This window comes from Oncorhynchus masou, chromosome 32, assembly GCF_036934945.1.
Source record: "Oncorhynchus masou masou isolate Uvic2021 chromosome 32, UVic_Omas_1.1, whole genome shotgun sequence".
In the NCBI taxonomy this organism is placed as follows: domain Eukaryota; kingdom Metazoa; phylum Chordata; class Actinopteri; order Salmoniformes; family Salmonidae; genus Oncorhynchus; species Oncorhynchus masou.
Genome location: NC_088243.1, coordinates 95,105,265 through 95,118,784, shown reverse-complemented (window position 1 = coordinate 95,118,784; position 13,520 = coordinate 95,105,265). Strand labels below are relative to the sequence as shown.

The 13,520-nt window shown below is 48.6% G+C and overlaps 1 protein-coding gene across 1 annotated transcript in view; it reads left to right on the top strand.

The window, feature by feature from the left end:
- Positions 1-37, top strand: part of LOC135526824 (uncharacterized) — a 3,388-nt gene extending 3,351 nt beyond the window's left edge. The window contains exon 2 of the mRNA XM_064955500.1: positions 1-37. This exon is cut by the window's left edge and continues 279 nt beyond it. The gene's annotated coding sequence lies outside the window, so the exon portion shown is untranslated.
- The last annotated feature ends 13,483 nt before the right edge of the window (positions 38-13,520 follow it).

Here is a 13,520-nt window from a genome sequence, read left to right as displayed (position 1 = left end):
TGTATATATTGCCATTAAAGATCAATATTGCCATGGGTCCTCTGTTGATGTTTAACCTTACTGTGTGTGTTAAAGGAGCTACAGTGACTTCATAAAGTATTCATAGCCCTTGACCTAATCCACATTTTGTTGTTACAGCCTGAATTCAAAATGGATTAAATATATTTCACAAAATATAATGACAGTGAAAACATGTTTTGAGAATTGTTTGCGTATTTCTTGAAAATTAAATAGATAAATAGCTATTTTACATAATTATTCACCCTGATTACAACAGTGAGTCGTTCTGATATTTGCGCATGATTCTTTTTTAAATCTTCAAGCTCTGTCAAGATGGTTGTTGATCATTACTAGACAGTCATTTTCAAATCAATTTGTCAAAACTGTATGCCCCATAGGAACATTCAATGTCATTTTACTAAGCAACTCCTTGTGTTTTAGGTTATTGTCCTGCTGAAATCTAAATTCATCTCCCAGTGTTTGTTGGAAAGCAGACTGAACCATGTATTCCTAACCTATTTTACCTGTGCTTAGCCCTATTCCATTTATTTTTACAAATAAAACTCCCTGCCAAAGGCAAGCATACCCATAACATGATTCAGCCACCACCATGCTTGAAAATATAAATGTCGTACTCGGTGTTGTTGGATTTGCCAGAAACATAATGCTTTGAATTCAGGACATTAAGTATATTTTCTGACACATTAACAGTTTTACTTTAGTGCCTTATTGCAAACAGGATGCATGTTTTGGAATATTTGTATTCTGTACAGGCTTCCTTTTTCAATTTGTCATTTAGGTTAGTATTGTGGAGTAACTACAATATATATATATATATATACTCAGCAAAATAAGAACTCTCCTCTCACTGTCAACTGTGTTTATTTTCAGCAAACTTAAAATGTGCAAATATTAACAAGATTCAACAACTGAGACATAAACTTCCACAGACATGTGACTTACAGAAATTGGATAATGTGTCCCTGAACAACGGGGAGGTCAAAAGTGACAGTCAGTATCTGGTGTGACCACCAGCTGCATTAAGAACTGCAGTGCATCTCCTCCTCGTGGACTGCACCAAATTTGCCAGTTCTTTGCTGTGAAATGTTACCCCACTCTTCCACCAAGGCACCTGCAAGTTCCCAGACATTTCTGGGGGGAATGGCCCTAGCCCTCACCCTCAGATCCAACAGGTCCCAGACTTGCTCAACGGGATTGAGATCCGGGCTGTTCGCTGGCCATGGCAGAACACTGACATTCCTGTTTTGATAGTGCTGTTAAGAAGGTTGAAACTAGGGCCTGTGGGACCTGCATTGTTGATAGTGCTGTTAAGAAGGTTGAAACTAGGGCCTGTGGGACCTGCATTGTTGATAGTGCTGTTAAGAAGGTAGAAACTAGGGCCTGTGGGACCTGCATTGTTGATAGTGCTGTTAAGAAGGTAGAAACTAGGGCCTGTAGGACCTGCATTGTTGATAGTGCTGTTAAGAAGGTAGAAACTAGGGCCTGTGGGACCTGCATTGTTGATAGTGCTGTTAAGAAGGTAGAAACTAGGGCCTGTAGGACCTGCATTGTTGATAGTGCTGTTAAGAAGGTAGAAACTAGGGCCTGTGGGACCTGCATTGTTGATAGTGCTGTTAAGAAGGTTGAAACTAGGGCCTGTAGGACCTGCATTGTTGATAGTGCTGTTAAGAAGGTAGAAACTAGGGCCTGTGGGACCTGCATTGTTGATAGTGCTGTTAAGAAGGTAGAAACCAGGGCCTGTAGGACCTGCCTTGTTGATACTGTTGTTAAGAAGGTAGAAACTAGGGCCTGTGGGACCTGCATTGTTGATAGTGCTGTTAAGAAGGTAGAAACTAGGGCCTGTGGGACCTGCATTGTTGATAGTGCTGTTAAGAAGGTTGAAACTAGGGCCTGTAGGACCTGCATTGTTGATAGTGCTGTTAAGAAGGTAGAAACTAGGGCCTGTGGGACCTGCATTGTTGATAGTGCTGTTAAGAAGGTAGAAACTAGGGCCTGTGGGACCTGCCTTGTTGATACTGTTGTTAAGAAGTTAGAAACTAGGGCCTGTGGGACCTGCCTTGTTGATACTGTTGTTAAGAAGGTAGAAACTAGGGCCTGTAGGACCTGCATTGTTGATAGTGCTGTTAAGAAGGTAGAAACTAGGGCCTGTGGGACCTGCCTTGTTGATACTGTTGTTAAGAAGGTAGAAACTAGGGCCTGTGGGACCTGCATTGTTGATAGTGCTGTTAAGAAGGTAGAAACTAGGGCCTGTGGGACCTGCCTTGTTGATAGTGCTGTTAAGAAGGTAGAAACTAGGGCCTGTGGGACCTGCCTTGTTGATAGTGTTGTTAAGAAGGTAGAAACATTCACTTGCTGTACCAGCTTTACCACCACAAGCTCTACCACAACTAGCTCTACCTCCACCACCACTAGCTCTACCACCACCACTACTAGCTCTACCACCACCACTGACTCTACCACCATAATCTCTACCACAACTAGCTCTACCTCCACCACTACTAGCTCTACCTCCACAAAATCAAATCAAATTTATTTATATAGCCCTTTGTACATCAGCTGATATCTCAAAGTGCTGTACAGAAACCCAGCCTAAAACCCCAAACAGCAAGCAATGCAGGTGTAGAAGCACGGTGGCTAGGAAAAACTCCCAAGAAAGGCCAATACCTAGGAAGAAACCTAGAGAGGAACCAGGCTATGTGGGGTGGCCAGTCCTCTTCTGGCTGTGCCGGGTGGAGATTATAACAGAACATTGCCAAGATGTTCAAATGTTCATAAATGACCAGCATGGTCGAATAATAATAAGGCAGAACAGTTGAAACTGCAGCAGCACGGCCAGGTGGACTGGGGACAGCAAGGAGTCATCATGTCAGGTAGTCCTGGGGCATGGTCCAAGGGCTCAGGTCCTCCGAGAGAAGGAGAGAATTAGAGAACGCACACACCACTGGCTCTACCACCACTAGCTCTACCTCCACCACCACTAGCTCTACCACCAGCACTAGCTCTACTGCCACCACCACCAGCTCTCCCACCACCACTACTAGCTCTCCCACCACCACTAGCTCTACCACCACTAGCTCTACTGCCACCACCACCAGTAGCTCTCCCACCACCACTAGCTCTACCTGCACCAACTCTAGCTCTTCCGCCACCACAATGTCCCTGTCTGGTGACATCTGCTCGGGGTTCATATTACTGAGGTGTGTTGCTGTGAACACCACTAACTCTACCACCACTTCTAGATTTTCCACCACTAGCTCTACCATCACCACTAGCTCTACCCCCACCACAGGCTCTACCACCACTAGCTCTACTAGCTCTACCACCAATAGCTCTACCACCACCACTAGCTCTACTGGATCTACCACCACTAGCTCTACTACCACCACTAGCTCTACTGGATCTACCACCACCACTAGCTCTACTGGATCTACCACCACCACTAGCTCTACTGGATCTACCACCACTAGCTCTACCACCACCACTGATGGCATCTTAGTTTATTTTACTGAGATGTGTTGCTGTCACCACCACTAGCTCTTCCTCCACCACCACTAACTCTACTGCCACAAGTTCTATGTGCTCTACCACCACCATTAGCTCTCCCACCACCACTAGCTCTACTGGATCTACCACCACTAGCTCTACTGCCACAAGTTCTATGTGCTCTACCACCACCATTAGCTCTCCCACCATCACCACCAGCTCTTCTGCCACCACCACTAGCTCTACCACCACTAGCTCAACAACCTACTAGTTTCAGCAGATCTACCACCACCATTAGCACTACTAACACCACTATCTCTACCACCACTAGCACTACTAACACCACTAGCTCCAACACTTTTATTTTGATTTTTTTATTTCACCTTTATTTAACCAGGTAGGCTAGTTGAGAACAAGTTCTCATTTGCAACTGCGACCTGGCCAAGATAAAGAATAGCAGTGTGAACAGACAAGACTTACACATGGAGCAAACAATTAACAAGTTAATAACACAGTAGAGAAAAAAGAGAGTCTATATACATTGTGTGCAAAAGGCATGAGGAGGTAGGCAAATAATTAAAATTTTGCAGATTTACACTGGAGTGATAAATGATCAGATGGTCATGTACAGGTAGAGATACTGGTGTGCAAAAGAGCAGAAAAGTAAATAAATAAAAACAGTATGGGGATGAGGTAGGTAAAATTGGGTGGGCTATTTACCGATAGACTATGTACAGCTGCAGCAATCGGTTAGCTGCTCAGATAGCAGATGTTTAAAGTTGGTGAGGGAGATAAGTCTCCAACTTCAGTGATTTTTGCAATTCGTTCCAGTCACAGGCAGCAGAGAACTGGAACGAAAGGTGGCCAAATGGGGTGTTGGCTTTAGGGATGATCAGTGAGATACACCTGCTGGAGTGCATGCTACGGGTGGATGTTGCCATCGTGAACAGTGAACTGAGATAAGGCAGAGATTTACCTAGCATGGACTTGTAGATGACCTGGAGCCAGTGGGTCTGGCGACGAATATGTAGCGAGGGCCAGCCGACTAGAGCATACAGGTCGCAGTGGTGGGTGGTATAAGGTGCTTTAGTAACAAAACGGATGGCTCTGTGATAAACTGCATCCAGTTTGCTGAGTAGAGTATTGGAAGCTATTTTGTAGATGACATCGCCGAAGTCGAAGATCGGTAGGATAGTCAGTTTTACTGGGGTAAGTTTGGCGGCGTGAGTGAAGGAGGCTTTGTTGCGGAATAGAAAGCCGACTCTAGATTTGATTTTTGATTGGAGATGTTTGATATGAGTCTGGAAGGAGAGTTTACAGTCTAGCCAGACACCTAGGTACTTATAGATGTCCACATATTCTAGGTCAGAACCATCCAGAGTGGTAATGCAAGTCGGGCGTCTGGGTGCAGGCAGCGAACGGTTGAAAAGCATGCATTTGGTTTTACTAGCGTTTAAGAGCAGTTGGAGGCCACGGAAGGAGTGTTGTATGGCATTGAAGCTCGTTTGGAGGTTAGATAGCACAGTGTCCAAGGACGGCCCGGAAGTATACAGAATGGTGTCGTCTGCGTAGAGGTGGATCAGGGAATCGCCCACAGCGAGAGCAACATCATTGATATATACAGAGAAAAGAGTCGGCCCGAGAATTGAACCCTGTGGCATCCCCATAGAGACTGCCAGAGGACCGGACAGCATGCCCTCCGATTTGAAACACTGAACTCTGTCTGCAACACACTCACTACTAGCTCTACTACAGCCACCACTAGATCTACCACTAGCACTGCCAACACCACTAACTCTACCACCACTAGCTCCAACACACTCACAACTAGCTCTACCACCACCACTAGCTCTTCTAGATTCACCACTAGCTCTACCATCACTGCTAGTTCTACCAGCAACACTAGCTCTTCTAGATCAAATCAAATGTATTTATATAGCCCTTCGTACATCAGCTGATATCTCAAAGTGCTGTACAGAAACCCAGCCTAAAACCCCAATCAGGAAGCAATGCAGGTGGAGAAGCACGGTGGCTAGGAAAAACTCCCTCGAAAGGCCAAAACCTAGGAAGAAACCAGGCTATGTGGGGTGGCCAGTCCTCTTCTGGCTGGGCCGGGTGGAGATAACAGAATATGGCCAAGATGTTCAAATGTTCATAAATGACCAGCATGGTCCAATAATAATAAGGCAGAATAGTTGAAACTGGAGCAGCAGCATGGCCAGGTGGTCTGGGGAGAGCAAGGAGTCATCATATCAGGTAGTCCTGAGGCATGGTCCTAGGGCTCAGGTCCTCCGAGAGAAAGAAAGAATTAGAGAGAGCACACTTAAATTCATACAGGACACCAAATAGGACAGGAGAAGTACTCCAGATATAACAAACTGACCCTTAGACCCCCGACACATAAATTACTGCAGCATAAATACTGGAGGCTAAGACAGGAGGGGTCAGGCGACACTGTGGCCCCATCCGAGGACACCCCCGGACAGGGCCAAACAGGAAGAATATAACCCCACCCACTTTGCCAAAGCACAGCCCCCACACCACTAGAGGGACAAATTCAACCACCAACTTACCATCCTGAGAGGAGGCCGAGTATAGCCCACAAAGATCTCCACCACGGCACAACCCGGGGGGGGGGGGCGCCAACCCAGACAGGAAGATCACATCAGTGACTCAACCCACTCAGGTGACGCACCCCTCCCAAGGACGGTATGAAAGAGCCCCAGTGAGCCAGTGACTCAGCCCCTGTAATAGGGTTAGAGGCAGAGAATCCCAGTGGAAAGAGTGGAACCGGCCGGGCAGAGAGAGCAAGGGCGGTTCATTGCTCCAGAGCCTTTCCGTTCACCTTCCCACTCCTGGGCCAGACTACACTCAATCATATGACCCACTGAAGAGATGAGTCTTCAGTAAAGACTTAAAGGTTGAGACCGAGTTTGCGTGTCTTACATGGGTAGGCAGACCGTTCCATAAAAATTGAGCTCTATGGGAGAAAGCCCTGCATCCAGCTGTTTGCTTAGAAATTCTAGGGACAATTAGGAGGCCTGCGTCTTGTGACCGTAGCATGCGTGTAGGTATGTACGGCAGGACCAAATCAGAGAGGTAGGTAGGAGCAAGCCCATGTAATGCTTTGTAGGTTAGCAGTAAAACCTTGAATTCAGCCCTTGCCAGTGTAGGGAGGCGAGCACTGGAGTAATATGATCAAATTTTTTGGTTCTAGATTCACTACTAGCTCTACCACCACTAGCTCCAACACCCTCACGACTAGCTCTACCACTTCCACTAGCTGTACTACATCCACCACTAGCTCCACCACCACTAGATCTACCATCATCGCTAGCTCTACCACCACAACTAGCTCTACTACCACCACTTGCTCCAACACCACCACTTCTAGCTCTACCACCACTAGCTCTACCACCACTAGCTTACCACAACTACCACTAGCTTTACTGTCATCACCACTAGCTCTACAGCCACTACTAGCTCTACCACCACCTCCACCACTAGCTCTACCACCACCCCTTGCTCCAAAACCACCACCACCCCTTGCTCCAAAACCACCACCACTAGATCAACCGCCACCACCACGAGCTCTACCACCAATAGCTCTACCGCCACCACTAGCTCTACCGCCACCACCACTAGCTCTACCACCACCACCACTAGCTCTCTCGCCACTACTAGCTCTCTCGCCACCACCACTAGCTCTACCACCACTAGCTCTACCTGCACCAACTATATTTCTTCCGCCACCACAATGTCCCTGTCTGGTGACATCTGCTCTTCTACCACCACCACAGTCTCTCCCACCACTAGCTCTATGAGTTCTACCACCACCACTAGCTCTACCATCAGCACTAGCTCTACTGGATCTACCACCACCAATAGCTCTACTGCCACCACCACTAGCTCTACCACCACTAGCTCTACAACCACTAGCTCTACAACCACTAGCTCTACAAGATCTACCACCACTCGCTCTACCATCACTAGCTCCACTACACCACCACTAGGTCTACTACCACCACAACTAGCTCTAATTCCAACACTCGCTCTACTGGATCTACCAACACTAGCTCTACCAGCTTTACCACCACCACTAGCTCTACCATCACCTCCACTAGCTCTACCACCACTAGCTCTACTTCCACAACCACAAGCTCTACCACCACCTCCACCACCACTAGCTCTACCTCCACCACCACTTGCTATCCCACCACCACTAACTTAACCACCACAACCACTAGCTCTCCCACCACCACCAGCTCGAGTAGCTCCACCACCACTAGCTTTACCTCCACCACCACTAGCTCTACCTGCACCAACTCTAGCTCTTCCGCCACCACAATGTACCTGTCTTGTGACATCTGCTCCAGGTTCATATTACTGAGGTGTGTTGCTGTGAACACCACTAACTCTACCACCATGACTAGATTTTCCACCACTAGCTTTACTAGCTCTACCACCACCAGCTCTTCCACCATCACCACTTGCTCTACCAACACCACTAGCTCTACCACCATTAGCTCTACCACCGCCACTAGCTCTACTAGCTCTACCACTAGCTCTACCACCGCTAGCTCTACCACCACCACTAGCCCTACCGCCACTAGGTCTACTACCACCACCACCACTTGATCTACCACCACTAGCTTTACTACCACCACTAGCTCTACCACCACCACTGATGGCATCTTAGTTTATTTTACTGAGTTGTTGTCACCACCACTAGCTCTAACACCACTAGCTCTAACACCACCACCACTAGCTCTTCCTCCACCACCACTAACTCTACTACCACTACTAGCTCTCCCACCACCGCCACTAGCTCTCAGGCCACCGCCACTAGCTCTACCGCCACCACCACTAGCTCTTCCTCCACCACCACTAACTCTACTGCCACCACCACTAACTCTACTGCCACAAGCTCTATGTGCTCTACCACCACCACTAGCTCTACCACCACTAGCTCTACCACCTCCACCATTAGCTCTCCCACCATCACCACTGCTACCACCACTAGTTCTACAACCTACTAACCTACTAATTTTAGCTCTACCAGCTTTACCACCACTAGCTCTACCACCACTAGCTTTACCGCCATCACCACTAGCTCTACAGCCACCACCACTAGCTCTACAGCCACTACTAGCTCTACCATCAACACTTGCTCCAACACCACCACCACTAGATCAACTGCCACCACCACTTGCTCTACCACCACTAGCTCTACCGCCGCCACTTTCTCTAACACCACCACCACCACTAGCTCTGCTACCACCACTAACTGCACTAGCTCTACCACCACCACCACCAGCTCTAACGCCACCACCACTAGCTCTAACACCACCACCACTAGCTCTAACACCACCACCACTAGCTCTAACGCCACTACAAGCTCTCCTGCCACCACCACTAGCTCTACTGCCACTACTAGCTCTCCCACCACCGCCACTAGCACTCCGGCCACCGCCACAAGCTCTACCGCCTCCACCACTAGCTCTACTGCCACCACAAGCTCTACCGCCAACCCCAGGTCTACTAGATCCACCACTAGCTCTACCACCACTAGCTCAATACCATCACCACTAGCTCTACCAGCTCTACCACCACCAATAACTCTTCCACCATCACTATATTAACACCATCACCACTAGCTCTACCACAACCACAAACTCTTCCACCACCACTATCTCTGCTAGATCTACCACTAGCTCCACCATCACCACCAATAGCTCCACCATCACCACTACTAGCTCCACTAACACCACCACCACTAGATCCACCACCACTCGTTTGACCATATCTACCACCACTAGCTCTACCACCACAAACTCAACCTCTAGCTCTACTACCACCACTTGCTCTAACACCACCACCACCAGCAATAGCTCTACCGCCACCACCACTAGCTCTACCACCACTACTAGCTCTTGCCACCACCACTAGCTCTAGCACCACCATTAGCTCTAGCACCACCACACCTAGCTCTACCTCCACTACTAGCTCTCCCACCAACACCACTAGCTCTCCCACCAACACCACTAGCTCTACAACCTACTAGTTCCAGCAGATGTATCACCACCACTAGCACTACCAACACCACTAACTCTACCACCACTAGCTCCAACACACTCACTACTAGCTCTACCACCACAACTAGCTCTACTCCATTCACCAATAGCTCTTCTAGATTCACCACTAGCTCTACCACCACTACTAGATCTACTAGCTCTACCACCACTACTAGATCTACCACCACCACTAGCTCTACCACCACCACTAGATCTACCACCACCACTAGCTCTTCTAGATTCACCACTAGCTCTACCCCCACTAGCTCTACCACCTCCACTAGCTGTACTACATCCACCACTAGCTCCACCACCACTAGATCTACCATCATCGCTAGCTCTACCACCACAACTAGCTCTACTACCACCACCACTAGCTCTACCACAATGACTAGATCTACCACCACCACTAGCTCTTCTAGATCCACAACTAGCTCCACCACCACTAGCTCCAACACCCTCACTACTAGCTCTACCACCACCACTAGCTGTACTACATCCACCACTAGCTCCACCAACACTAGATCTACCACCACCACTAGCTCTACCACCACTACTAGCTCTCCTGCCACCACCACTAGCTCTAGCAACACCACCACTAGCTCTACCGCCACTACTAGCTCTCCTGCCACCACCACTAGCTCTAGCAACACCACCACTAGCTCAACCGCCACCACCACCCGTTTGACCAGATCTACCAACACCACCACCACTTGCTCTACAACCTACTAGTTCCAGCAGATCTACCACCACCACTAGCACTACCAACACCACTAAATCTACCACCACTTGCTCCAACACACTCACTACTAGCTCTACTCCATTCACCACTAGCTCTTCTAGCTTCACCACTAGCTCTGGTGGATCTACCAGATCTACCACCACCACTAGCTCTACTATCACCACTAACTCTACCACCATCACCACTAGCTCTACTACATTCACCACTAGCTCTTCTAGATTCACCACTAGCTCTTCTAGATTCACCACTAGCCCTACCACCACTAGCTCCAAAACCCTCACTACAAGCTCTACCACTCGCTCTACTCCATCCACCACCACTAGATCTACCATCACCGATAGCTCTACCACCACTAGCTCCAACACCCTCACTACTAGCTCTACCACCACCACTAGCTGTACTACATCCACCACTAGCTCCACCACCACTAGATCTACCATCACCGCTAGCTCCACCACCACAACTAGCTCTACTAACATAACTAGCTCTACTACGATAACTATCTCTACTACCATTAATAGCTCTACTACCACCATCATCACTAGCTCTACTACCACCACCACTTGCTCCAACACCACCATTAGGTCTACCAGCTCTACTACCACTAGATCTATCACCACCCAACTAGCTCTACCACCACAACTAGCTCCACCACTACCACTAGCTCTACTGCCACTATCACTAGCTTTACCTCCACCACAATGTTCTGGTGACGTCTGATATCTGCTGTAGGTTCATTTTACTGAGGTGTGTTACTGTGACCACCGCTAGCTCTACTTCCACCACTAGCTCTTCAGCCACAACTAGCTCGACCACCACTAGCTAGACCGCTCTATCACTACTAGTTCTCCCGCCACCACCACTAGCTCTACCACCACATCTAACTCTATCACCACCACCTCTTCCACCACTAGCTCTACTACATATAGCTCTACTGCTACCACCACTACCACGCCCACCACTAGCTCTACCACCACCACCACTAGCTCTACCACTACCACCACTAGCTCAACCACAAACACCACCAGCAGCTCTACTACATATTGCTCTACTGCCACCACCTCTACCACCAACACCAATAGCTATTCCGCCAACACCACTCGCTCTACCACCACCACTAGCTCAACCACCACTAGCTCTACCACGACCACTAGCTATACCACCACTAGCTCTACCATCACTAGCTCTCCGGCCACCAAAACTAGCTCTACCACCACCACAAAGTCTATCGCCAAACCCAGCTCTGCCACTAGCTCTACTAGATCCACCACCACTACTAGCTCCACCACCACCACTGGCACTACCACCACCACTAGCTCTACTCGTTCTACCACCACTACCACAACCGCTAGCTCTACAACCACTACCACAACCGCTAGCTCTACCACCACCACTACCAGCTCTATCACCAGTAGCTCCAACACCACCACCACTCGCTCTACCATCACTACTAGCTCTACCACCACTAGATCTTCCACCACCACTATCTCTAACACCAACACAAACTCTACCACCACTCTGAGATGAGTCTTCAGTAAAGACTTAAAGGTTGAGACAGAGTTTGCGTCTCTGACATGGGTAGGCAGACCGTTCCATAAAAATGGAGCTCTATAGGAGAAAGCCCTGCCTCCAGCTGTTTGCTTAGAAATTCTAGGGACAATTAGGAGGCCTGCGTCTTGTGACCGTAGCGTGCGTGTAGGTATGTACGGCAGGACCAAATCAGAGAGATAGGTAGGAGCAAGCCCATGTAATGCTTTGTAGGTTAGCAGTAAAACCTTGAAATCAGCCCTTGCCAGTGTAGGGAGGCGAGCACTGGAGTAATATGATCACATTTTTTGGTTCTAGATTCACTACTAGCTCTACCACCACTAACTCCAACACCCTCACGACTAGCTCAACCACCTCCACTAGCTGTACTACATCCACCACTAGCTCCACCACCACTTGATCTACCATCATCGCGAGCTCTACCACCACAACTAGCTCTACTACCACCACTTGCTCCAACACCACCACCACTAGCTCTACCGCAACTACCACTAGCTCTTCCACCACTAGCTTTACTGCCATCACCACTAGCTCTACAGCCACCACCACTAGCTCTACAGCCACTACTAGCTCTACAGCCACTACTAGCTCTACCACCACCTCCACCACTAGCTCTACCACTAGCTCTACCACCATCCCTTGCTCCAAAACCACCACCACTAGCTCTACCACCAATAGCTCTACCGCCACCACTTTCTCTAACACCACCACCACTAGCTCTGCTACCACCACTAAAGGCACCAGAACCACTAGCTCTACCGCCACCACCACTAGCTCTACCACCACTACTAGCTCTCCTGCCACCACCACAAGCTCTAGAACCACCACCACTAGCTCTACCGCCACTACTCGCTCTCCCACCACCACCACTCGCTCTACCATCACTAGATCTTCCACCACCACTAGCTCTAACACCAACACTCTTCCACCACCACTATCTCTACTAGATCTACCACTAGCTCCACCACCACTAGTTCTACCATTTCTACCACCAGCTCTACCAGCACTAGCTCTAACAGCTATACCACCACCACTAGCTCTACCACCACCACCACTAGCTCTACTACCACCACTCACTCTACCGCCACGACTAGCTCTACCGCTACGACTAGCTCTACCACCACCAGCACTAGCTCTACCGTCACCACCACCAGCAGTAGCTCTAACATCACCATCACCACCACTAGCTCTACCGCCACAACAATATCCCTGTCTGGTGACATCTACTGTAGATTCATATTATTGAGGTCTGTTCCCATCTGATGACATATAGCTTCATATTACTGAGGTGTGTCGCTGTCACCACCGCTAGCTCTACCTCCACCACCACCACTAGCTCTACCGCCACAACTAGCTCTACCACCACTACCAGCTCTACCACCATCACCTCCACCACTAGCTCTACCACCACCACCTTAACACTGAAACTCCACCACAACCTACAGCCTGCAGCCTACCTGCTCCAAATGTTGGTAAGAAAAATACATACTCATTTTAGGGAATATATAGTTGCTTATAGAGGTGGTGGGATATGTTTGGGATTCATCCAATGGCATTGAGGAGTACACCACCTCAGTCATCGGCTTCATCAATAAGTGCATTTACGACGTCCCCCCCACAGTGAGTTTGAGTTTGAGTTTATTTTTATTTTT